We start from the raw sequence: 27,360 nt of genomic DNA, 5'->3' as shown, positions 1-27,360 counted from the left end.
GGCCGGCAGCCGACTGACGCGGCTGTCCAGCCACCGGAGCATTAGTAGACTCTGGGCACTAGAGTGTGCCTGTAGTCTACTGCGCATGCGCAGGACGGCGGGAAGATGGCAGCAGCAGCCATTTTCCGGTGTTGTGTAAGCGCAGTAAATTCTGGGCACTAGAGTGTGCCCGGAGTCTACTGCGCATGTGTAGAACACTGGAAAAATGGACCATAGACAGGTAAGTTTAAAATAATATGGGTGCAGGGTGTGCGGTGCGGGGCCCGTGTGCCCCGCACACACTGCACCTACTGCACCTATTATAGATACGCCGCTGAATATAACAGCCACACTAGTAAACCACTGAAGAGGTAAATCAGAAGCAGATAGTTAGCACTGCTGATTATAATAATCATCATTGCTTCTATTTGCCCCCGTCCTCTTCTTGCACTGGGCCTGTGCATGTTCTCTAGGCACTCGCAGCATTTCCTCTTTCCAATCGGGTGCCACCGTCCCTCTTCATAGGCACTGCCCTCCTTGCTTTTTATCTTGTGTGGAGCAGGAGTTTGATAGCATATTCTTCCCTTAGGAACTTGGGTCCAGGCTGTGACATTACCATACTCCCAGTACCACCACACTCCAATCCCATTATCAATTGCCGCTGCTTTGTCTTTCGGACAGCCCTACACGGCTTCTAGGGGCTGCAGCTGATGCAGTCCCTGGATGATGGTGTTATGTACATGCACCACCACTTCTGCGCATACGCTTATCCCGGCGCCTGCCAGAACCATTACACAGCCCCCGGGAGCTGGCTGGTTGGAACAGCAGCGGCAGGCCCCGCATGCAAAAGGGTAGGAGTCACTGCTGAACATTACATTGAATCAGGTTTAAATAACTAAAAATGGACAGTTTGGGGGACACTTTTGGAAAAAATATTAGTTAAGTGGTTAATCAGTAAGAACAGCTTTTTGCAACAAAGGATCAAAACAGAGTACAACCACCTGAAGGGACTGAGGACCTCATTCAGAGTCGGTCGTTGCGGCCGCACGGTCGTACGCCACCAATGTTTGCTAAACTGCGCATGCGTAAAATTCGCAATGCGCGTGCGCAAACTAGCTATTACGATCAGAAATTGCTCTCTCCTTCAACTTGGCCAGGTCGTTAGTTTGAGTGACAGGATGAGGCGTTTGTGGGTGGTAACAGGGGAAGGTGCTTGTGAACGGGGGAGTGGAGATCCGAACGTAGGCATGCCTGACTATGCAAACGGCATTTTGTGGGAGTGCATACGGATTATGGGAGTGCATAATTAACTAAGTAGTGTCATGGCACATGTGACATGGGAGGTTTTTACACTGACTTGATCGCAGTGCTTAAGAGAGGGTATGGTCACCTTAAGGTCTACAACCAGTTCCGATGGTTCCCGATGGTCTCGATTAATCCTTATATGCCCAGAGATGACGTGTAATGGGAACGAGAAGGGGGCGTATTTTTAGTCTTACGGCCGCATCCTCCCCTCGCTCGTCCAGCTAACGATCCCATCTTAACGACGCAACTTGCGAGCGCTTCATTTGCATATCCGGCCCCTTTTACCTTACGACCGTGCGGCCGCAACGACCGACTCTGAATGAGGTCCTGATTCTGACTGAGTCAAACGCTACTGTGACCGCTTTAGCTCTTTTGCTGTAGTCGCGTCTGCAACTCTATTTTAAAGCTAGTATCAGCCCTTCCCCTGGTGTACAAGTGTGCGTCTGATTCTGTAAGGACTGAGACACCCACTTTGTGTATCTATTGATGCTACAATACCACTCAGTGCGTCTACCAGTTGCATCATCAAAACTTCCACCAACCCCATGCTAGGTGCAGAATATCTGTCATAATATAGCCTAATGGTCTCCAATGAAGCAATTAAGTGTCTCAGTTTGCAACCAGTTATGCGACATGCCCATAGTTATGCCCATAAGACAGTGGGGTTTCCATGCCTCTGAATAGCAACCTCCCAGTCGCAGCTCAGGAATGGGCAATACATTTCTGAGACCATGTGTCTCAATCGATACTGTGACTTTATGTGCGCACACCATGGGACACATACTTTTCGACTTTTTAGTGACTTTAGTGACATATAATTTGCGAGAACATTGCCATTGTGTTTGATTCAGAATGAGGCCCTTGGTGTTAATAGTACACAGTGCAAGTCATTTATGATGTTGAAAACAGCCAAGGCACAGCGCAAAGTCCTCTTTGTCTGTGCCATATTTCTAGATTTCTTCACATATATGAGAATTACTCTTCACAAGACTGTTACCATTAACTGCCTGTAAGGTTCTGTTTTCCACTGCAAAAATGCATGACTTGGGCACATTCACATCACTGTGATCACATAGTGACATCAGAATCTCATCTTTGGAAGCCATCAACATATCTGTAGACTTTTGTACATCTTGTACCTTTGCCTCATGGGTTATGCGATCACCACTTGTATACGTTATTTCTTTATCGCCAATTTCAGAAACGGTTATGCAACCTGGACCTGTGCCCCTTTGGGAGGACTTTACACCCTCAGTTATTACTGTAAGCTGAAATCCACTTTCCCAAGATGGACCTTTAGCACAGGTCCCTTTAGGGACTTTCCCAACTCAGATACTTCTGTCCCTTCTTGTACACTGGTATCGTTAATGAGGACATCTCTATGATCACATTGCTGCTGAAAGACATCATTCTGGAACATCTTGCTTAGTTCCCACAATTCACTGTTTGTCCGCTGCTCATCACACAGAACACTCTGCAGCGGTAGCATATCACTCTGTGCGACAGCCTTTTCAGGATCAACGTGAACCAATTGCTGCTTGTGGTTATGTACTTTGCCACACTGGGTTCAGCAAAGACATCGGACGCCATTTTGATTCCAGAATCCTAGTTCAGAATGTTATTTAACTTCTTTTCCTCTTCTGATTTTCCCACTACCATATGGAACTTTTCCTGAGCCATAGACAGCTGCTCTTCCAGCTGGGCAATTTTCACCATGGCGCTTTCCAACTTGCTCCCAGTTTGCAGTAGATTGCCCTCCACAACTTCATGTTCAGCAAATCTCAACTTTTGTACATTTATTTCAGACTCTGCCACGTTTAATTCACTCTGCAACTCCAGTTATTTGGTATTGCTCTCCACTCGGAATCCTTGCAACTGGTTCTGTGCACTTAGCAAACGCTTCTCAAGGTTCTCACTCTGGGCCTGATTCAGACCCAGTCGCAAGCGCTCGCAACCGGGTCGATGGTGGCCCAGAGTGCATGCGCACGACGGAGCCGGCTCCGTCACGCGCATGCGCGAGACCCGGACAGCGACGGGCAATCCATCGCTCCGGGTCTCGTACCAAAAGGGGCGTGCTGTCGATGTTGAGTGACAGCACGCCCCCTTTGGTGGGCGGACCGGGGGGGTGGCTGTCCAAACGGAGGCGTTCCCATGTGAACGCCTACCGTTTGGGGATGGCCCCACTGACATCACAAGTGATGTCAGTGGAGAGATTCCGGCTCTGTTAAGAGCCGAAATCTCTCTGGGGCTTGCGGCAATGAGACCCTACCACAAGGGTCTTGACGCACGCCCGATGGTCGCGATGGTCTTGACCATCGCGACCATCTTCCTGGCCGCTCGCTATAGCTGTGGATGGTCACCCACAGCTATGCGAGCGGCCAGGAGGCCATTCTAAAAAAAAAAAAAAAAAGACCGGCCCTGATTCAGAGCGAGCGTTCTGTCAGAGCGTCCGGCTCTGAATCAGGGCCTCTGTTCTTGCAACTTCCAAGTCCTGCCATGGGCAAGGTTAAGCTCTCTTTCCAAAGATTCACTTTGCTTGACGGCTTTATGCAGACTTTCCTCCAGGAATACATTTTTTTCTGCCAGACATTCTGAAACTGCTCTAGCTGCAGTTAAATTGGATTGGAGAGCTTGCACTTGCTCTTTACAGCTGACTTTAAGACGGACCATCTCCATCTCTTTACCTTCACGGTCAGTTTCCCACTGAGCGAGAGTCTGCAGCATCTGGATATACTTCTCTTCTACTAAACAGAACTCTTCAGCCAGAGAACTTTTCTCCAATTCACAATCTTTAAGTGTTACATGTGTGGACACAATTAAAGAGTCTTTTCCTTTTAACACCAGAGCCAGATCCGCCACTTTCACTTGTGCACGCTCTGCATCACTGATATCTCTGGACACCTTCTTTCAATTCTTCCACTTCCTGCTGAAGTACAACACACTTTTGCTGCAATTCCACAACATCCTGCTCTAATACGTTATTCTTTGCTAGGAGCACATCATTCTCATACTTTGTAACAGATTGAAACTTTTCAGCTTCCTCAAGGCGTTCAGACATAGCTGCCAATTTGAGGTCTGTCTCTTTAAGAACTTCACGTTTTTTAATTTCTTGCTGCTCAAATGCCATTTTCAAGTGGACAATTCACTCCGTAATTTCTTTTCAGCTTGTTCATGAACATTTCTCTCATCAGCTAATTGCTCCTTTAAGTCATCAACCTTCCCAGCATAATACGAATTGCCTTTTATCAAAGCTTTATGCATTCTGTCAAATTCTTCCAGGCTGATATAGCCCTCACTGGACCACACACACTGACAACAATTCTGCTTTGTAAATGTCTCTTTTAACGTATTATCATTGTTTACCCCATCAATTTGAAAGGATTCACCACAGAGGATTTCAAACAACTTTAAATCTCTTCCATGTAACTGACTTTCTTCACATTCAGAGTTCAGACTGTAAACTCCAGCCCGGATTTTCCATCTCTCTAGCTTGAGACTGAAACTTTGTAGCAGGCATTCTGCCTTTAAAATATTTATTTATATTTGCCATAATTCTTGATACAAAATACACAGGAATAACTTGTTTTTGTTTTCACTGTATCACACTTTGTCTTCACAAGTATTTTTAACCCAGCAAAACATTTTTTCTTCATGTGGCACTACAAGTACCAGCATGTATCAAAACAGTCTCAACAGCTTTTCAATAGGAGCCTCTGCTCCCTCAGTACCACATTTTGACTTAACGAGCTTGAGGATTTCAACAGAACTTTTAAACCACACAATTCCTTTTAACCGTTCCAATGCCAAGGAAGTACACATTTGCAGACAATTCTCTTAAACAGTTCAACATGCGTTGTTTCCACTCACCACCTTGATGAGCCATGCAGGTGCAGTGAGCCTCCTTATGTCCATTTACTTGCAGAGAATCTTGGTGCGTAGAATCTCTTGGTGCCCGCATTCTCCACCATATTGTGATGTCTTGGGGTTAATTAGCTCGGTAGAGGGTGGATTGGTGCAGTGTTTAGGTGCTTAATGAGCATCCACACACAGGTTTCCAGCATACAAATGAACATGGTGCTTTACTTCAGCATGGTAGTCAGGAAACAACAATAAAATAATAAACAACCTAACCCTCTCTTAGGGCACTAGCTCACTTCTTGAGCCCTCTCTATAAGGGTGCAACTAGTCTGCCAACACAGTCTCTGTAAATGGGGTTCTTCCTGCCATGTGCAGAATTGCAGGGCCGTAACTAGGGTAGTGCGACCTGTGCCATGGCACAGGGCACCACAGGGCAGGGGGCACTGTTTGGGCCTGTCAATTTTCCTGTATATGATCATTCTCACTTGTAGCTTCTTCTTCTTTTATCCCCAGCATCTCCTGGCTGCCCCTATCTCTTTCTTGGCCCTTCCCCATGAAGCCTTGGCCCTTTTTCAAGTGCATTATCTTATGTCCCTATTTAAAAAGTAGGAGGGGGGGGCGCCAATGCTCTCTGGCACACGGCACCAAAAAGTCTAGTTACGGCTCTGCAGAATTGGACCCTGGCCTCCTGGCCTGAAATAGCTTCCTTAGCCTGCAGCCTCGCTGCTTTATAGTACCACAGTCTGAGAGTTTGATGGTCCCCCCTTGCCTCCTGCAAGATCCGGACTCAGGCCTTCTGGCCCCCAATGGTTCGCTTAGCTTCACTGGGTTCTCCTGGCTGCTGGGTTCTCACCTAGACTGTCCCCAGAAACCTAACTGGTCTGCCTTCTCGTCAGCCCACACCTGAGCTCTCTTCACCAGGCAGCCATTAGCCATCTTTCCAAAATGCTTTTCTAGTCTGTGTGGGCGGACCTCACCTGCCCCACACAGAATCTGCTGCTCACCAGTGCCGCCTCTGGTGACACTGTCACATATCAGCTGCTCACCAGTGCCATCTCTGGTGACACTGCCACAATATATATATATGTGTATATATATATATATATATATATATATATATTTATAATGTTAACTAAGTAGTTATACATATATGTACACTCACTATATATATATTTATATTTTAACTAATTATATCAATAAACAATTCTATTATGTATAGTAAATGTCCACTCCTACACCTTCACTTATATATAAAATTTTGTATCTTTCCTTAGCCTCACTTAGCCTATTTTATTAGTACCGGGCCCCAGATTTCTGATGGCAGCCCTGCTAATGTGCATTTTCCTGTATCAACAATGGTAAAAGCTGTATTAAACATGTATTTACTTACAAAAAACAGTGTTTACTTAAAAACAGAAAGAAGTATTACCCCACAGTGTAAACTTAATTTCATAATTGCTTCATTACAAAAAAAAGAGCAGGAATTGCATGTGAGTTTGCACATTCTTAGTTTGACGTGGTACAGGAAACCAATGTAATTGCTGAGTAAACTGTTATATGCTAGTCAGTATTCTATCTGAGTGCTGATTAAGGTCAACCACAATATAGTTTAAACTGTGAAGGTAAAACAATGTTTAAAGGAAGAACAGCCTGCTTTCTTATTGTTCTTGCATATCTACTAAAATTAGGTAAGTACTATCTTTTCTGCTTTAGAGGCAATTATGTGTCTGTTTTTATTTGTTTCTGATAGAACAAGGAGTGTCATCTTTATTGTAGATATCTGATATTACTTCTGTCTTTGATTTGCATATCTGTGTTGTAGAATTGTTCCAAAGGAAGAAATGACATTGGTTGACAACTATGGATTCAACTATAATATGTTTTAGTGACCTACACATAGAACATTAATTGTCCTATTATTATTATTACATTTTATTTATAAGGCACCACAAGTGGTCCGCAGTGCCATACATATGGCAACATTAGGACAGTACAGGGTGCGCAGAATATTACATTACAATACAGGAACTGAAGCATAAACAGAGCACAAGTAAAAATTACAGTAGCACCACAATTATCAGTACACAATACAGCTGGGAAGGTGAAGGCTGTCATAGAAATGCTAGAGATGAGGGCTGTGGGAACAGGAGGGAGGAGGACCCTGCTCCTAGGAGCTTACAATCTAGGGGAGAGAGGAGATAGACAGATGACATGAGGCATGTGGATGGGGAACTGAATCCCCCAAATTATTACAGTAATTCCTTTACTAAGGTTCACTGCGTTTGAACACTACACACCGTACTGCAGGATTTCAAACTTGTGTCATATTTTCTGAGGCTTCTAATTATATTTACAAACAATTAGCTGTGCTCTACGATGTGAGATAAATGTTGAGAAATCCAAAAGTCTTCAAAGATTTAAAATTTCTATGAATTTTAGTTTTTCATGTGACAATCAGTTCACAAAGGAGGAGCTCAAAAGAAATTCATTACTTAGAGCAATGTAATATTTTAATTGTGAATTTTGAACAAAACTATGTTTTAAAATATATATTTTTTTGGGAAAAAAAGTCTGTACAAAATACATTTAATACATGTATATTTTAAACACATTTTTATAATCTTAAGGTAAAAGATTTGTGAATTAATTGACCAAAAAATGAACTGTTGACCCTACAGGTCCCGGACCATCTTTCACACTCAAAATATGCATCTTATTTGCATTAATAAAATAAATGGGAGTGATAAAACTACATTTACTAGATTACACTGAACAATTTCATCCATAACATTTGTATATCTGTCTGCGACGAGCCTGAATCTGTGTAAAAAGGGCTTTGCTGTGTGGGGCCGCGATTTTTTCTCATGCTGAGTTTCATTGTGATTCATCTGTGACTATGTACATCTGTAAAACCAATTCCAATGCAGTTAAAGCCACAGCCAAGTGTCTCTGGTACACTGTGAGCGGCTTTTCACTGCATCTGCGATGCGACTAAGAAGCAAAATGTAAAGAAATATAATGCGCGCTACTCCTCTCGGAATGTCTCAGTCGCGCTGGGCATCGTGCGCCATATGGTGTGTAGACACTAGGGGCCAAAAAGTAATACGGTGAGAGTTTAGAAAATGTGAGAGTTTAGCAGTAAACTCTCACACTATTACATTGGTCAAGTTTTATCTTCAAAATGGGAAAACATCTGGATGAGAATTTAAATCGTGAGAGCTTTTTGAGTCTAAAAATGTGCGAGTTTGCATGTTCTTGGACTCTATTACTTTGGCCAAGTTTAAAAGGTGTGAGAGGTTACTGCTAAACTCTCACATTTTCTAAGCTCTCACCCTATTACATTTGGCCCTAGGTGTATGAGGACACATCTGAATATCATAATTTATTTTACTGCTTTCTGCTTTTTTGTTATGATACCATATATTCCTCTTTATCACACGTGCACTGAGGAACTGCTGTAAACATTTAAACTGCAGACTAGCACTGACTAAGGGCCTGAGGGCCTGATTCAGAGCCGGACGCTCTGAACGAGCGCCCGCTCTGAATCTGGGCGTTTTTTGTGTTTTTTTGGTGCGTCCTCCTGGACGCTCGCATAGCTGTGGGTTACCACGCACAGCTTATGCGAGCATCCATGATGATGGTCACGATGATGATGGTCGCATCCATGATGATGGTCTCGGTGACCGTAAGCCCTGGAGTGATTTTGGCTCTGTCAGAGCCAAAATCACTCCCACTGACACCACTAGTGATGTCAGTGGGGCCGGACCCAGACGGTAGGCGTTCCCATGGGAACGCCTCCGTCTGGGCAGCCACGCCCCAGCACGCCCACCAAAGGGGGCGTGCTGTCACTCACCATCGACAGCACGCCCCCTTTGGTGCGAGACCCCAAGCGACGGCTTCCCCGTCGCTCGCCGGGTCTCGCGCATGCGCACGACGTGGGCATGCGCATTTGGGTACCATCGACCCGCTTGCGAGCGTCCTGCGCTCGCGAGCGGGTCTGAATGAGACCCTGAGTCACTACGGATCGCTATCGCAATCGTAGCTGCGATTACGCACGCAGATCAACTGTGATAGTATGCTAATCGATTGCGATCGCTATGCCCTCGCAGCACTTCATGAGGTTGCCCCCTTTACCTTACACACATCCGCAATGTTTAGCAAGACTGCAAAACCATCTGTAACATCAAGTACCATCGCAGACTCAGGCACACTTGCAAAAGCTCTCACCTTACTCAGGAATTTCTAACTTCATCGCACGCTATGAGTACTCATCGCAGTGTGGCATCACAGTGCCTAATTTATGCACGCCCCTGCAACGGCCTTGATGTGCACTAGCACGCCTGCGTTTTGCCGACCCCCCCCCCGTCACCACCCACAAACGGCACTTCCTGTCAATCACTCTGCGATGGGTCTGCATAGTCACTGCGATCACAGTCCCGATCGTAGTGGAGTACTCGCGCAGGCGCACTGCGATGCAAAAGCATGTGCGGAACGCAACAATCAGGCGATTGTGTGTGTATTCGCAGTTACGATCGGTAATGAATCAGGCCCTAAGTGTTATATATGCTGATCTAAGACATGGTCTAAAACATTCCTTATTTTGTTATATTAAAACATTAAGAAGTATGAGCAATAAAGGAAAAAAAATCAGAAATGAAAATAGCGAGGCATAACAGCACTACTTGCCCTAAAATAGTACTGTTATAAACTTTAGTTAGTTAAATTTATACAGTTTGAAAAAAAGGATGGATGTAAAACTTTTTTCAGAAGGTCACTGTAATCACTTATCCGCCAATGGATCATTCTTCCATCATGTGAGCAAACTTAAAATGAAGTGAAACAATAAAAATATATAGTAAAGTATCTCGTAACCCATTTCAAACATGGCTTTTCTTGGATTGACGTGTATCACATAACATTGAAAATAGTCAGGAATAAGTTACCTGAATTACCTTTTTATAGGAATAGGAAGAGATCTTCTTGATGTTCATGATTATAGAGAAAAACTGCACAGTCATGTCAGTCAGGTAGTGTGTGGCACAATTGGGTTATTTGTATTCAACTTATGAATAAGTACTTTAAAAATAATGTAACATGGAACTTGAAGGCATAAAAAAATTAAACTAAATCTTTTTTACAAAGGGGAAAAGCTCCCCTGAACGTGGCAGCAGCACCTTGATGAACAACACAACACTTCTGCGGAGTGCGGACAGACCACCTGCAGAGTCACAAATACGTGAATGATAAACTGCAGTCTGGCCGGCAGTGTCACAGAACAATAATAGTGTAGCTACTAGCTAGCACACAAAAAAATAAAAAGATAATTTTTTTAAATTTTTTGAAGAATGGTAATTATTATTAATTTTAACTTTTAGTTGTTTTTTTTTTTACTGGGGAAGAGCACCCCTGGATTGCCAAAGCATCCTCCTGGACAACACAGCACCCCTATATGAACTGCAACCCTAGCCCATTGATGGACAGGACAACACAGCAGCACCCTTTATGTACTGCAGCCCTAGCCCCTTGATTGACAGGACAACAGTGACACAGCAGCATTATGTACTGATTACTGAAGCCCCACTTTATGTGCTGCATCCCCTGCCCCTTTATGAACAACACAGCAGCAGCCTGTAGCCCCAGCCCCCCACAGGTCAACACAGTGACACAGCAGCACGTGTACAGACAGAGCAGCACATCTGCTCCACAGCCGGATTGAAAATAGCACCGATCACCCGGACCTTTATACAATCCAAAACCCGCGAGAATCCGACAGCGGGAGGATGACACGTTTTGCCTTGTTGTTGGATCCGAGTAAGGCGAAAAAACCCTAGCCGGACTTGGATCTTGGCTTGGATACACGAAGTTCAAGTGGATCCGGTTCCCATAGAACCGGACCTGCTCATCTCTACTAATTAGGATTGCTTTTCTCTGCCCAAATACATCTCTATGGAGTTGGAGACCTAATGAAGCTCATCAAGCGATAAAAAGTTTTGTTACCCCATACCCAGCCATGTTGGACCTGCAAAGTCTGAAAGGCTTTGCTTCATCTCCGCCAGGTTAAACTAATGACCAAACATTTCTCTGTGATCCTTTGACAGCAGTATTAGGCTGCCAGTATTAAGGAGAAAACTGTCACAGGTGAGTGACGGGTGGCATATTAAATACTTTACAAGTGAATCTTCAATCTCTCTTACTGATATAATCGGCAAAAGGGAATGTTAGTGCTTTATATTCATAACTAGACCACTTAAACTAATGTGGTCTCACCTAGTAAATGTTTGTATTGTAGGGCATAAACTAGCTTTGGTTTTAAATCACCTGTTTTGGTTTTGATAAAACCACCCTCAGATGTTTTGGATCTGGATTTCTTTAAAAAAAATTAAACAAATCATGTAATTTGGACATGTCTTTGTTTCTACAGTATTATTAACATCTATGATAATAATTTTCATTTAATTCCATTCAATTTTGGCCACCTCACAACTCACAATATTGTTTTCACCAATATTGGCCAAAGGCTGCATTGAGCTGACTGGCTAAACTAAACGACAGAGCAGCGGCACAAACAGTCGCACACAGAGTATCGCTATGTCGCATATCATTTTAATCAGCAGGAGCGGTTTGTGCTTCCTATGCGCATCGAGGTGAAAAGTTGCACAGCACTACAGAGTCGGACAGTGCTCACGGGTTATGTTTAACACGACTTGTAGCGCATGGAGGTAAGATGTATGTGGAAGGTTTGCTATAAAAAATTAACATTGTCTAGATCAGAAGTTTCCAACCACGGTCCTCAAGGCAAACTAACAGTCCAGGTTTTAAGGATAGCCATACTTGAGCACAGGTGACTTTATTAGTACCTCAGTTATTTTGATTTAACCATCTGTGCTCAAGTATGGATATCACTAAAATCAGGACTGTTGGTGTGCCTTGAGGACTGAGGTCGAGAATCACTGGTCTAGATAGACAACAGATGTTAGACAGGCAATAGGTTGACAGGTATAAAAGGTTCATAGAGACAAAAGGCCGACATGGATGAAGGTAGAGAGGTACAAAAGGTCGACAGGGTAAAAAAGTCGACACAAAAATGGTTGACACATTTTTTTTTTAGTTTTCTAAATCCTAATCTTCACCCTAACCATCCCCTTGATGGCTAACCCTAACCCTCCCTCCTGGTGCCTAACCATGACCCTCCGGTAAGTGCCTAACCTTAGCCCTTTAAAAAACAAGATAAAACCGTGTCGACCATTTTTGTGTAGACCTTTTGACCTTTTCGACCATGGTAAAAAAAACACTGAAAGTTATATGCCCATCATAACCCTCCATCTGGTAGGAAAACTAAGACGACTATAACAACACTGTGTTTCTATTACTTGACACATTATTACCCACTTTCTGGTAAGAAAACTGGGACTTCCATAAGGGGATATTATATATATATATATATATATATATATTGTGATAGGATCACTGGTAAAGTGGTCTGTGACGGGGACATTTATCCCAGATTCCTGTCCTATGTGTTTAAAATCCCCAGGAGAAAGTCTGCAGTGTAGCAGGCTTGAGTCTCGGCTTTTTGAAAAGCCGGTTTGGGACCTGGGGGTTGTGGGTGAGAGGAGAGGGAGGGCTCCACCCACGGCCACTCCAGGTTTTGGTTCTCGCAGCCTGGTAACAGGCTTGTTAGGGTTTCCACCTGAGAGAGGCCAATATAAGCCTAGTGTGTTGAGGGCTGATTGTCTCACCTGGGAGAGCAGACAGGGAGTTTGCTCAGAGACACTTGAAAACCTAACTGTGAGTGTTGTGCTGTGCCTTGGTTGCTGGTGAGGGCATTAGGCCCTGCCAGGTTCTGGTAGTGAGGGAACTACCTGTGAAGTTAGTGCCCCGACAGGGCTAGGATTTATGTTTATGTTTTCTTTATGTTATTTCTGACATTGTACAATAAAGACTGGCGCCGACCAGCTTGTACTTGCATCCAGACTGGTGTGCTGCTTCCCTGTTGCTGTGTGTGTGTGTGTAAGGAAGGAGTCCTCTACCCAGGAGAGGGACCCCCTAACCTAACTGTGTCACAATATGGTGGAGAATGCGGGCACCCACACACACTGAAGTTGCAGCAAGAGGAAAACTTTCTGTTTAAAAATTAAAGGGACAGACACCCAATTGGTGAGTGTGGAAATAACACTGTGTCCTTGGAGTCCCATAGAGGAGGCGTCAGCCAATGCTCAGAGAGGCAAGGTTCAGCTTCCAACCTACACCCCAGGACAAAATGGAGGAAATTATTAAGGCCTTGCTCCAAGCTACAGCAGCTCAGCAGGAGACTAACAAACTTCATCAGGTCTCCATCGAGGAAAACAGACAGGCCATAAAAGAGGTGTTACAGCACCTGGTCGCCCGACCCAGAGATGTTAATACTGGTCCTCCCTCCACCACTCACTCCATACGAGCCAGTCACTTCCTCCAAAAGATGACTTCGGGCGATGATGTGGAGGCCTATCTCACCGCATTTGAAAGAGCGGCCGAAAGGGAGGGTTGGCCAAAGGAGCAGTGGGCAAGTCTGGTGGCACCTTTTTTGTCTGGGGAGCCACAAAAAGCATATTTTGACTTATGCCTGGTTGATGCCAAGGACTATAAAAAACTAAAACAGGAGATCCTAACTCGCTTGGGAGTCACCACCTTTGTTCGTGCCCAACGGGTCCACCGCTGGGAGTTTCATATGGATAAGCCTCCACATTCACAGATGCATGACCTCGTCCATCTGTCCTCAAAATGGCTACAGTCCGAGACGCTGAAGGGACCACAGATCGTGGAAAGGGTCGTGATGGACCGGTACCTGCGATCGTTACCTGCGACTCTGCGCAAGTGGGTGAGCCATGCAGACCCTAAGACCGCAGACCAGTTGGTCAAGCTAGTGGAGAGGTACGTGGCGGCTGAGGAGCTGAGGAGTATGCCCCACCAAGCCCCGATGGCGCACCGGCGAACTCCCACAGACACTGGTAAGACTGTTCCAGCGGAGAAGGGTGCTGGGCGGTGGGATGTACCTAAGACTGAGGGTGTAGAACCTGGAGACAGGCCTGCCAGGCCGGGAAGGTTCTTGCCCCGTAAACGACTAGACATTAATATGATTCAGTGTTTCCGGTGTGGTGACTTCGGCCATATTTCCGCTAATTGTTCACTTACAACTGAACCTATGCAATGTGATACTGCTCATGTCTACCGCAGGGCATCTTTCTTTGCACAGACAGCCTGTATGGCTGACCGGCAGGCTGAGACTGATAAGCACATGTGTGTACTCACTGTAGGTGGCAACCGAGTAGAGGCACTGTTAGACTCTGGTAGCTTGGTGACACTTATAAAAGCTGAGCTGGTGAACCCCTTGAGGCATACAGGGAAAACTGTTGGTGTGACCTGCATACATGGGAATAATCGATATTATGTTATGGCCGAGGTGAACATCGAGACCCCATGTGGCTCTGCTATAGTTTCTGTGGGTTTGGTGCATGGTCTGATGTACGATGCAATATTGGGGAGAGACTTTGCTCACTTCTGGAAGTTGTGGGAAAGCCGTTTTGTGAACAACCCCGTTTGTGAACAACCCCGGTCCACTTGAGAAGGTTGTCGATGTAGTGGAGGAGGGAGTTTCTTCTGAGTCAGAATTATTCCCATTTCCTACTATGGTTGGCGAACTAGAGAATGCGGAGCGTGACGGTGGCCCGCCAACTGATGTGCCTCCCATTGAGGTGGGAAGTGTTGTTGGGCCAGTGGATCATCTGCCTGATTTAGAGGTCAGAATAGAGGTCTTTGCCGTGGAGCAGTTGAAGGACCCTACTTTGGTAAAAGCCAGGGAGAATGTAAAAGTAGTTGATGGTAAACCCATAGACCCTGATAGTCCTTTGTCCTATTCCCACATGGCAATGTGTCAGGATTGGTTATATCAGGTGACTAAGAAGGGGGAAGATGTTGTGGAACAACTAATAGTTCCCAAAGCCTACAGAAGAACAGTGTTGGATCTGGCTCATGGTCGTATAATGGCAGGTCATCTAGGGGTAGAGAAAATCACTGAGCGAATAATGCAGAGGTTTTTTCTGGCCCGGGCTTCATAAAGAGGTATCTGACTTTTGCGCATCCTGCCCTGAGTGTCAGTATCATGCTCCCAGACCACGTTTTAAGGGACCACTAGTTTCATTGCCTATTATAGAGGTGCCGATAGTGAGAGAGCACCTGAAACAGGCTCAACAGGCACAGCAGAGGGTATACAACCGCAATGCTCGGTTACGCAGCTTTGCTCCTGGGGACAGAGTGTTAGTGTTGGTTCCCACTGTGGAAAATAAACTTTTGGCTAAATGGCAAGGGCCCTTTGAAATCTTATAAAGAGTGGGACAGGTCAATTACAAATTTTACCAGCCGGGGAAAAGAAAGCCGGAACAGATATACCATATAAATCTGTTAAAGCCCTGGAAAGATAGAACGGTACTGTCGGCCGTCCGAGACCCTCCAGTAAGTCCAGGGCCCTTAGTTCCCGAAGTGACAGTGGCAAAAACCCTGTCGGCAATTCAACAACGAGAGGTCAAGGAGTTTCTGGTTAGAAATAGGGTGCTGTTCTCTGACGTACCTGGGAAAACCTCGGTCGTTAAACATGACATCATCACTGACCCAGGGGTTAAAGTTAATCTAAAGCCCTATAGGTTACCAGAAGCACCAAGAGCATCGGTGTCGAAAGAAATTAAAAATATGCTAGAGTTAGGGGTTATTGAAGTATCACATAGTGAATGGTCAAGTCCCATTGTGTTGATTCCAAAGCCCAACGGGAGTGTGCGTTTCTGCAATGACTTCCGAAAGTTGAACAGTGTTTCAAAATTCGATGCCTACCCGGTGCCACAGTGGAGAAGTGGCCATAAAGTGGGCGATACAAACTTTTACATTTTCGGTGGAACACAGGCCAGGGGGCCTGTTGTCTAAAGCGAACGCGTTGTCACGCGTTCATTGTTTGAGGGCTTCAGTTGTTCCGCCCCATAGGTCGAAACAAAGGGGGGGGATATGTGATAGGATCACTGGTAAAGTGGTCTGTGACAGGGACATTTATCCCAGATTCCTGTCCTATATGTTTAAAATCCCCAGGAGAAAGTCTGCAGTGTAGCAGGCTTGAGTCTCGGCTTTTTGAAAAGCCGGTTTGGGACCTGGGGGTTGTGGGTGAGAGGAGAGGGAGGGCTCCACCCACAGCCACTCAAGGTTTTGGTTTTCGCAGCCTGGTAACAGGCTTGTTAGGGTTTCCACCTGAGAGTGGCCAATATAAGCCTAGTGTGTTGAGGGCTGATTGTCTCACCTGGGAGAGCAGACAGGGATTTTGCTCAGAGACACTTGAAAACCTAACTGTGAGTGTTGTGCTGTGCCTTGGTTGCTGGTGAGGGCATTAGGCCCTGCCAGGTTCTGGTAGTGAGGGAACTACCTGTGAAGTTAGGGTCCCGACAGGGCTAGGATTTATGTTTATGTTTTCTTTATGTTATTTCTGACATTGTACAATAAAGACTGGCGCCGACCAGCTTGTACTTGCATCCAGACTGGTGTGCTGCTTCCCTGCTGCTGTGTGTGTGTGTAAGGAAGGAGTCCTCTACCCAGGAGAGGGACCCCCTAACCTAACTGTGTCACTATATATATATATATATATATATATATATATATATATTAGGGGTGTGCACCGGCCACTTTTCGTGTTTTGGTTTTGGATCTGGATCTTTCTTCGTGTTTTGGATCTGGATTGGTTTTGCCAAAACCACCCTTCCGTGTTTTGGGTTCTGGGTTTTGTGTTTTGGATCTGTATTTTTTTTTAAAAAAGCATAAAAACAGCTAAAATCACAGAATGTGTGTTTTTCTGCTCCTATGCTATTATTAACCTCAATAACCTTAATTTCCACTAATTTCCAGTCTATTCTGAACACCTCACACCTCACAATAGTGTTTTTATATCCAAAAGTTTGCACCGAGGTAGCTGGATGACTATGCTAAGAGATACGAGTGGGCGGCACAAACACGTGGTCCATCTAGGAGTGACACTGCAGTGGCAGACAGGATGGCAGTTTGAAAAACTAGGCCCCAAACAGTACATAATTCAAAGAAAAAAAAGAGGTGCAAGATGGAATTGCTCTCCCACCCACCCTTATGTTGTATAAACAGGACATGCACACTTTAAGAAACCAAACATTTCAGCGCCAGGGTCTGCCACACGACTGTGGCTGAAATGATTGGTTCGTTTGGGCCCCCACAAAACAAGCTGGCAATTAATCTGTCCCTGCACAAATTGGCTCTACGGAGGCAAGATGTCGTCCTCATCCTCCTCATCCACCGATTCCTCACCCTCTTCAGTGTTGTGTACATCCTCATCCTCACAGATTATTAATTCATCCCCGCTGGAATCCACAACCACAGGTCCCTTTGTACGTTCTGGAGGCTGGTCTCCCTGGAAGAGTTGATAATTCATTTTGTGAACATCATCTTCTCCACATTTTGTGGAAGCAACCTCCTACGCCTTTCGCTGACAAGGTTCCCGGCTGCACTAAACACTCTTTCGGAGTACACACTGGAGGGAGGGCAACTCAGGTAAAATAGAGCCAGTTTGTACAGGGACCTACAAATTGCTTCTTTTTCCTGCCAGTACAGGTACGGACTGTCTGACATGCCTACTTGGATGCTGTCACCGATGTAATCCTTTAACAGACAGACGCACGCTTGTCGCTCCCGTTTTAAGGATGCAGGTGCGGCTACAGCCCACACATTTCACAAAGACAGAAAAAAAAAGAATTTTTTTATTGTTTGTGAAGCGCACTTTGAGGGTTACACCACCCTTTAACAGACAGATGCACGCTTGTCGCTGCTGCTTTGAGGATGCAAGTGTGGCTACAGCCCACACAATTCACAAAGACAGAAAAAAAAGAAGAATTTTTTTATTGTTTGTGGAGCGCACTTTGAGGGTTACACCACCCTTTAACAGACAGACGCATGCTTGTTGCTGCTGCTTTAAGGATGCAGGTGCGGCTACAGCCCACACATTTCACAAAGACAGAAAAAAAAAGAATTTTTTTATTGTTTGTGGAGCGCACTTTGAGGGTGTCACCACCCTTTAACAGACAGACGCACGCTTGTCGCTGCTGCTTTAAGGATGCAGGTGCGGCTACAGTCCACACATTTCACAAAGACAGAAAAAAAAAGAAGAATTTTTTTATTGTTTGTGGAGCGCACTTTGAGGGTTACACCACCCTTTAACAGACAGACGCATGCTTGTTGCTGCTGCTTTAAGGATGCAGGTGCGGCTACAGCCCACACATTTCACAAAGACAGAAAAAAAAAGAATTTTTTTATTGTTTGTGGAGCGCACTTTGAGGGTTACACCACCCTTTAACAGACAGATGCTCGCTTGTCGCTGCTGCTTTGAGGACAGTATCATATGCAGTGACAGTAGACTTGTCAGAAATTGTTGGCACGTCCTTCAGTCCGGACCAGATGTCCAAACCGACCCTTGACTTATAACACAGGCGCACGCTTGGCGCTGCTACTGTGTTGATGCACGTGCGGCTACATCGCACACAAGTCACAAACACATAAAAAAAATATTTTTTTATTTTTTGGAGCACTTTGAGGGTTACACCACCCTTTAACAGACAGACTCACGCTTGTCGCTGCTGCTTTAAGGATGCAGGTGCGTCTACAGCCCACACATTTCACAAAGACAGAAAAAAAAATAATATTTTTATTGTTTGTGGAGCACACTTTGAGGGTGTCACCACCCTTTAACAGACAGACGCACGCTTGTCGCTGCTGCTTTGAGGATGCAGGTGGAATCTAGACAGGATTTGGAACCGGGGACACACTACCTCCATCAATTGTCTAAATCCCAATGCACTAATGGCGGATACCGGACGCACGTCTAACACCAACATAGCAGTCAAGGCCCCAGTTATACGTTTTGCTTCAGGATGACTGCTGTCGTACTTCATCCTCATCGCTAGGGACTGTTGGAGGGTCAATTGTTTAGTAAAAGTAGTGGTGTTCCTACTTCCTCTCTGGGATGATGAACAACTCCCAGCAGCAGCAACAGCACTAGGAGGAAGTGGTTTTTGATCTTTCCCTATTTTTTTTTTATCGGAGAAAGTTTGGTCCTCCATTTATGTTATATTAATATATACGTGCTGCTAAGGCGCACACAAACACAGAAAATATTTTTTTATTTTTGCTGGAGAGTAGTGCACTTTGTGGGTTACACCACCCTTTAAGAAATGAGAAAGCCGGCTCTTTACTTATGGGACACAGGCGCACGCTTGGCGCTGCTCCTTTGTTGATGCACGTGCAGCCACAGAGCACACAATTCACAAACACAGAAAAAAAAATTTTTATTTTGTTTGGAGTGCCCTTTGGGGGTTACAGCACCCTTTAGCGGTCAATCCAGCCGGCCCTTTATTTATGGGACACAAGCGCACGCTTGGCACTACTTTGTTGATGCACGTGCGGCTACTGCGCACACAATTCACAAACACAGAAAATATTTTTTATTTGGTTTGGACTGGAGTGTACTTTGGGGGTTACAGCACCCTTTAACGGTCAAGCCAGCCGGCCCTTTACTTATGACACAGGCGCATGCTTGGCACTACTTTGTTGATGCACGTGCGGCTACTGCGCACACAATTCACAAACACAGAAAATATTTTTTTATTTGGTTTGGAGTGTACTTTAGGGGTTACAGCACCCTTTAACGGTCAAGCCAGCTGGCCCTTTACTTATGACAGGCGCATGCTTGGCACTACTTTGTTGATGCACGTGCGGCTACTGCGCACACAATTCACAAACACAGAAAAAATATTATTTTTTTTAGCACTTGGGGGGAGCACCCCTGAAAGACAGAGTACCCCCTGGACAACACTACAGCACCCCTTTAGGACTGGGACACTGCACGGGACTTTGGAGTGGACACAGCCCCTATGGACAACTGACTGCAAAACACAGTCCAGCCAGCCCCTATGGACTTTGAAGTAGTGGACACAGCCCCTATTAACAACAGCAGCACAGCACAACACAGCCAGCCCCTATGGACTTTGAAGTAGTGGACACAGCCCCTATGGACAACAGCAGCACAGCGCAGCACAGCACAGCACAGCACAGCATAACACTACTCTGCACTACACTACACTACACTACACAGCCCAGCCAGCCGTAACTCCCACCATCCCTCTTCACTGTCCACAGCCGAGTGAGAAAATGGCGCCGACGCGGGTACCTTATATAGGATCCAAAACCCGCGAGACCCGGAAGGCGGGATGATGACGTTTTGCCTCGATTTCATATCCGAGTCAGGCGGGAAAAGTCGAGCCTGACTCGGATCGGCCTCGGATCGAGGGGGCTCGGGGGGTTCGGATTTCAGAAATCCGAACTCGCTCACCCCTAATATATATATATATATATATATATATATATATAACACACACACACAGTCTTGATAGGCGGCACACTCGTTGTAAATGGTAAAGTAGTCGGTGCCTTCCGCAGGGCGCCCCAGTCCGGAGTCCCAAATAATACACAGCATATGCAGCGGCACTCGAACGAATGGAAGCTTAACAGCAGGTAAATCTCACCAACGTTTTGATTTTAATCAATCGTCATCAGGGTAATAAGGTATAGAAAATACAAGCTTACCTTATACCATCACGCACACCACGTACAGGTAGCGGCATCCGGAACCGGAAACTGGCGCCCACCAATGACGTCATCTCAAAGTCCCCGTTGCCATAGTGACTAAAAACAAATATGAATACAAACATTTACAAAGTATCAAAATCCACAATACACAAATTATATAATCAACATAGGTCAACTCTATTTATAAACATTTATAACAGACAATGCAGACCCACATTTTCATTAAGACCTTTAGGGGACAAAGTACTGAGGCGATAAATCCACCGAGTTTAACATCTTAGTAATTTTAGTGATCTATTCCCCCCCCAAGTATTGGCTCCGGAATATGGTCAATAATGATATATCTCAAAGTGGCCAATCCATGACCTGCCTGCGCGAAATGACGTGCTACTAGTTGTTCACTTGTTCCAGTTTTAATAGCCATACAGATAGAGTAGCGGTGAACTGCCATTCATTCTCGTAATGTCCTATCAGTTTTGCCCACGTATCCTTTCCCACAAGGGCATAATATCAAATATACAATATATCTGGTAGTGCACCCTAATACATGTCTAATAGAGAAGCTTTTTCCACTGCAGGGATGTTTAATCATAGATCCAACCATTAGATACCGGCATGTTAAACAGTTTAAACACTTGTAACACCCATGCTTGTTTGTTAAAAAATTTGTGGCACCAGTGTTCTTTTTACTAATTCCTGTAACGCCTGTTCTCACAACTCAATCCCTAATACTTTGTTTGACCGCCTGTTGTACTTTATCGCTTGCTACATTAAAAGTATTGACCCAAGGCATGCGATTTTTAGATGAAACCTTCTTCTCCTTGAATAATAGATCCTCTCTAGATAGTGACAATGCTCGTTGTTTAGCACTAATTAATGTAGGTAGATCATAACCTCTATCAATAAAACTATCTACCATAATATCAATCTGTTTCTCAGCATCAACTATATTATTACATACAGTATATGGCGAGCTCGGATAAACTGGGAATATGGTAAACCATACTTTAGAGGTTTAGTGTGGAAACTTGCAGCATGCAGAAGTGTGTTTTTGTCAGTTGTTTTTTTGAAAAAGGAAATATTTTCTATTCCTTGAGATATAGAAATCTGTACATCCAAGAAATTCACCATAGCTGGATCTATAGTATAGGTAAATTTTACCGGACTATCAGTATTGTTAGGCAAATCAAAAAAAGAAGTCAATTCATATTTAGTACCCATCCAAATCATAAATAAATCGTCTATATATCTTGTATAAAAAATCATATTTTTGGAAAAATCTGAGTTGCTAAAAAATAAATCCTGTTCAACCTGAAACAAACGAATTTGCATAGGCTGGGGCCACATTCAACCCCATGGCACATCCTGATGTCTGTAGGTTAAATTTTCCATCATATACAGTAGGAAATAATTTTTGGTTAAAATCATTTCCAAAAGATCAATCAGCAGATTAATATCAAAACCAGAGTATTTAGGGTTGTCAATCACCAATCTCCGTACTGCTTCTATACCCAAATCATTAGGAATTATAGTATAGAGGTTTGTTACATCAATACTACATAAGAAGGCATCAGCTGGAATAACACCAACTGCAGACAATTTTTTCAAAAAAGTAGTAGTGTCTAGTAAAAAGTTGTCATGACCCTTTACACATGGCTGTAATAAACTGTCTAAAAAGACAGAACATGGCTGAAACAATGATCCCGCTGCTGCTATAATGGGGTGTCCCGGTGGATTATCAAGGATTTTATGTATTTTGGGCAATGTATATAACAAAGCCACAACCGGGTATTTAGGTACAGTATTAAGGCTTCAGCCAAAGAACATGTGATAATGCCATCCTGAACAGCAAGCATGAGCCTATTCTCTAATGATTTTTTAAAATCAAGTGTAGGGTCAGTGTGTATTAATTTACATACAGAGGAATCAGCCAGTTGTCGTTCAATTTCTGACATATACACCCAAAGGTCCTGTGTCACGATTGCCCCGCCTTTGTCGGCGGGGCGAATAATGATATCAGGATAATCATATAAATCTTTTAATGCTTTAAACTCTTTTGAAGACATATTATACTTAATATTAGACTTAGCAGTGCATTTAGATAGATCCCGATTAACATCCTCATCTACAAGATGAATAACGTCTTTATAATGGCATTATAGGATAGAGCGTCAAACTGGGATATCCTCTGCAACTGTCTTAGTTGCAGAGGTATAACATATGTTATATTAGATGTTATATTAGAAACCATAGAAGCATCATTACCATGAAAGTGCTCATGCAATTTTAATTGCCTATTAAGGCGATGTTTCTCAACCTCCCACTGTAAACCATCAAAAGTCACTGTAGGAACAAAAGATAACTCACGGCTCAATATTAGTCTCTACATCAGAAAGGGGGTGAAAAGATAAATTGTAGATTATTGTCTCTTTTGGCGTCCTGCTTTTCCTCTGCCGCGCCCCTTGACCCCCCCGTCTGGTGTATTTTCTCTTGCATCGTAAGACTGATTGCGGGTACATACCCCCACTGGGACAAAAGGTACCCCCCTACGTCTTCTAGTATTACTTTGATCAGATCACTTGTATTAATCTCCTGAGTTGTTTCAGAGTCAGGGCTAAATTTCCAATGTTTTCTGTAGGTGGTTTCCCCCTGATAACGGCTACCTCCACCTATCCAATGATAGACCCTGTTCTGTTCGTAATCCAATTCCACTTTGGATATTTTAATTTTTTCCCGCTTATATATAGCGATTTGGTCTTTGAATTTCTCACATCAATTACTCCCTTCATCAGATTGTATTGTCACCAGGTGTGTACCCTCAAAGGTTTTTTTAATATGATCACGAACAAGGGCCTGTTCTCTATTTGCCTCCTCTATGACTAATAATAACAAATCAAAGCTGAATTTATTTAAGACAGCAATCCAGCGCTTACAAAAATTGGCATTATATCTTCCAATCGTAGGGGAGTTTTTTACACGAAACTCTTGTGGTATGAATTTATCCTTATAGTAGTCACTTAAGGTAGTGCCATGGAAATAATAATCCAGTTCTCGTTGTTTCATTTTTAATAGTTCCCGATATAAATGTTCCACGGTATAGGAATCGTTATCGTCACCAGATTGTACATTCCCTAAGATGGATTCAGCCTCTGTTTCAGAAAAAGATAATATTGTACCTTGAGTTGCTTTAGGAAGATTCAAACTCGTCAGCATTATCCTCCAACATGATATTTGTAATCTCCATCACCGTGCTCATACCACCAGCACCCCCAAACTGAGGACCCCGCCAGCACCCTGCACTGAGGAAACTGCCAGCACCTCAGCACTGCTGCCCCTCGTACTGAGGACACCATCAGCAACCCCACACTGCCGACACTGCCACACTGACACCACCGGCACCTCCGCACTGACACTGTCAGCACATGTGCACTGAGGACAACGCTGGCACCCCCTCTTTGCCGACACTGCTGGTACCCTGCACTGAGGACACTTCCAGCACCCCCACACTGCTGCCCCACATACAGAGGACACCGCCAGCAACCCTGCACTGCCGAAACTGCCAGCACTCCCACCCTGTGGACACCACTGGCACCCCCGCACTGCCGACACTGTCAGCACCCCTGCACTAAGGACACCGCTAGCACCCCCGCTCTACCTACACCGCCGGCAACCTGTACTGAGGACACCACCGGCACCCCGACACTGTCAGCACCCCTGCACTGAGGACACCGCTGGCATCTCCGCTCTGCCGACACCCTGCAGTGAGGACACCGTCAGCAACCCCGCACTGCCAACACTTCCATACTGAGGACACCACTGGCACTCTCGCATTGAGGACACCACCAGCACCCTGCACTGCTGTCACAGTAAGTGCACTTTTGGTGTATCCAGACCACACTGTATAACACACTGTATACGGCCTGCACTGTATGCATGCAACCCACACTGTATCCCGCACTATGTCAGGTGTAAATCATGTGCTCTGGTGTCAGACTGCACTGTATCCAATCCACACTGTCCCGCACTGTATCCGACCCGAACTGTATCCTGCACTGCATCCAGGGGCTGGCTGGCAACTTTCAGCCTGGGGGGCAAACACAAGCAAGTGGCCCAGCCAATGCAATTTTAAAAATGGGCGTGACAATAATGTTGGGGGTGTGGTTTGCATAAAATCAGGTCAATTTAAGGCTGTTTATTACAGTGGGCCAATTTTTAAAAAAAGAAAAAGGCTTAGACTGTGCGAAGGTCACAGTGGAAAGAGGGGCCTCTTCATGGTGAGGTGTTATTCAGCTATGGCCACTACCGTCCGCCTGTGTCTAGCTGCCAGTCCGCCCTCTCCTCTGTTTAAGCCTCTCACTGACAATTACAAAATGACCAGCAGCTTGGGCCGGATACTGGCCCAAAGCTTTCAGCCTGCTCCATATCCTTCAGGTAAATCATGTGCTCTGGTGTCTCGCAGTGTTTTTTCCATCCACTTTATCTTTCTCCAAGTCTTAGTACATAGATATCTAAAGTTTTTTGTCTGCTTTTATTATGCTGTATGCACAGCACAGTTACCAGTCCAAAAATAGTGATACCGTGGAACTAATGTATGTTACAACTTTATAACAAATTTTTTGGTCATAAATATTAAACAGAAAAAATTAAAACAGTTGTGTGGTAACAGGTATATCTCCTTTCATATATATATATATATATATATATATATATATATATATATATCTATATAGATAGATAGATAGATAGATAATATGCCCCACCCCACCTTCCACTTACCTGGTATGAGTGGAGAAGACAGGCAGCAGAGTGCCATAAAATTTATTTTTTCAGCTCCTCTTCCCACTCGATAAGCCACGCCCCCTTTTCCCACTCTCCAGCCTCTTGGGTTTCTGGGTAGGAAAACCTGGCTCCCCATTGGTCGAAGGCGGCCATCTTTTTGTAGTCTGTTATGGGGGCAGCCATTTTCTTTTAGTCCTTGCTACTTCAGCCGAATCTCTAGCTGGGCAGCGGCCAGGGAGCAGAAGCATCCTCTGCCTGCCTGCCGCAGCCTGACGGCCCTAGAACACTGAAATTGTACCGGCCCGGGGGGCAGATGGCACCCTGCCCCCCGGCCCAGTCCGCCCCTGACTGCATCCAACCCAGTATGTATGCCACACTGTATCTGACCTGCACTGTATTCAACCCACACTGTATCCAACCTACACTGTAACCAACTCACACTGTACCCTGCACTGTATTCAACCCACACTGTATGCCGCACTATAGCAGACCCGTACTGTATCCCACACTGTATCCGACCTGCACTGTATCCAATCCACACTGAGATGCACTGTATCCGACCCGCACTGTAACCGACTCAAGCTGTATCCAACACTATATCCAACCTGCACCGCATCCAACACACTATGTATCCCACGCTGTATCCGACCTGCACTGTATTCAACCCACAATGTATCCGACCTGCACTATAAACTACACTGTGTACGACCCGCACTGTAACTGACTCACACTGTACCCTGCACTGTATCCGACCTAGTGTCAAAAAAAATTCAGCCAAATAATGTGTAATTAGGCGCTGGAATGGGTTGTTGTTCTAAAAGCAGCTACTAAAAACTGGAGTAGTCAGCTCCAATATAAATAGAAGCCACACTTATAGCCAAAATAGCAGCGCTGGACTTCTTAATTAACAAACAAAAGCACTAATATAATAGTCACAATTCAAATTATGAAATAATCCATAGATTATTTCATAATAATAAAATCAATAAGTAGACATAAAATATATATATATATATATATATATATATATATATATATATATATATATTAGGGATGTGCAGGCTCGGATAGGTTCGAGTTTGCACGTGGAGTTCGGATTTTTCCCTCCAAAAAAACGGAACTCAGAACGAGGCAAAACGTCATCTTACATGGACGAACATCATCATTCCTGGTCTTTTGTCCAGGAATGATGATGTTCGTCCATGTAAGATGACGTTTTGCCTCATTCTGAGTTCCGTTTTTTTGGAGGGAAAAATCCGAACTCCACGTGCAAACTCGAACCTATCCGAGCCTGCACATCCCTAATATATATATATCCTGGATTGTAAAAATCAGCTGTAAAGCCTCAGAACTGTGTCCCGCACTGTATCCAACCCACCAGGGGCGTAACTAGAACTTTTTGGGCCCCATAGCAACATTTTTAAGGGCCCCCCCTAACTTAGGTCTTACACAATAACCACAGTAGTTCCCCTAAAACATTAAATGCCCACTGTAATGGTGCCCCTTATGCAATGCCCACTGTAATGGTGCCCCTTACGCAGTGCCCCCAGTAGTGAGCCCCCTGTAGTTGCCCCCAGTAATGAGCCCCCTGTAATGCCCCCAGTAGTGAGCCCCCTGTAATGCCCCCAGTAGAGAGCCCCTTGTAATTGCCCCCAGTAGTGAGCCCCCTGTAATGCCCCCAATAGTGAGCCCCTTGTAGCTGACCCCAGTAGTGAGCCCCCTGTAGTGATCCCCTGTAGCTGCCCCCAGTAGTGACCTCCTGTAGCT

The 27,360-nt window shown here is 44.8% G+C and overlaps 1 pseudogene across 1 annotated transcript in view; it reads left to right on the top strand.

Annotated features, from left to right (window-relative positions):
* The first annotated feature begins 2,998 nt into the window (after positions 1-2,998).
* LOC148480641 (interleukin-18 receptor 1-like) overlaps positions 2,999-27,360 on the top strand; it is a 112,750-nt pseudogene continuing 88,388 nt past the window's right edge. Inside the window, exons 1-2 of the transcript XR_015871953.1 lie at positions 2,999-3,029; positions 6,735-6,830. The product of XR_015871953.1 is annotated as an interleukin-18 receptor 1-like (transcript). The remainder of the gene's footprint in view (positions 3,030-6,734; positions 6,831-27,360) is intronic.

This window comes from Taudactylus pleione, unplaced genomic scaffold (assembly GCF_031769625.1).
Source record: "Taudactylus pleione unplaced genomic scaffold, aTauple2 ptg000609l, whole genome shotgun sequence".
Taxonomy (NCBI): Eukaryota; Metazoa; Chordata; class Amphibia; order Anura; family Myobatrachidae; genus Taudactylus; species Taudactylus pleione.
This window is presented reverse-complemented; position numbering and strand designations above follow the sequence as displayed.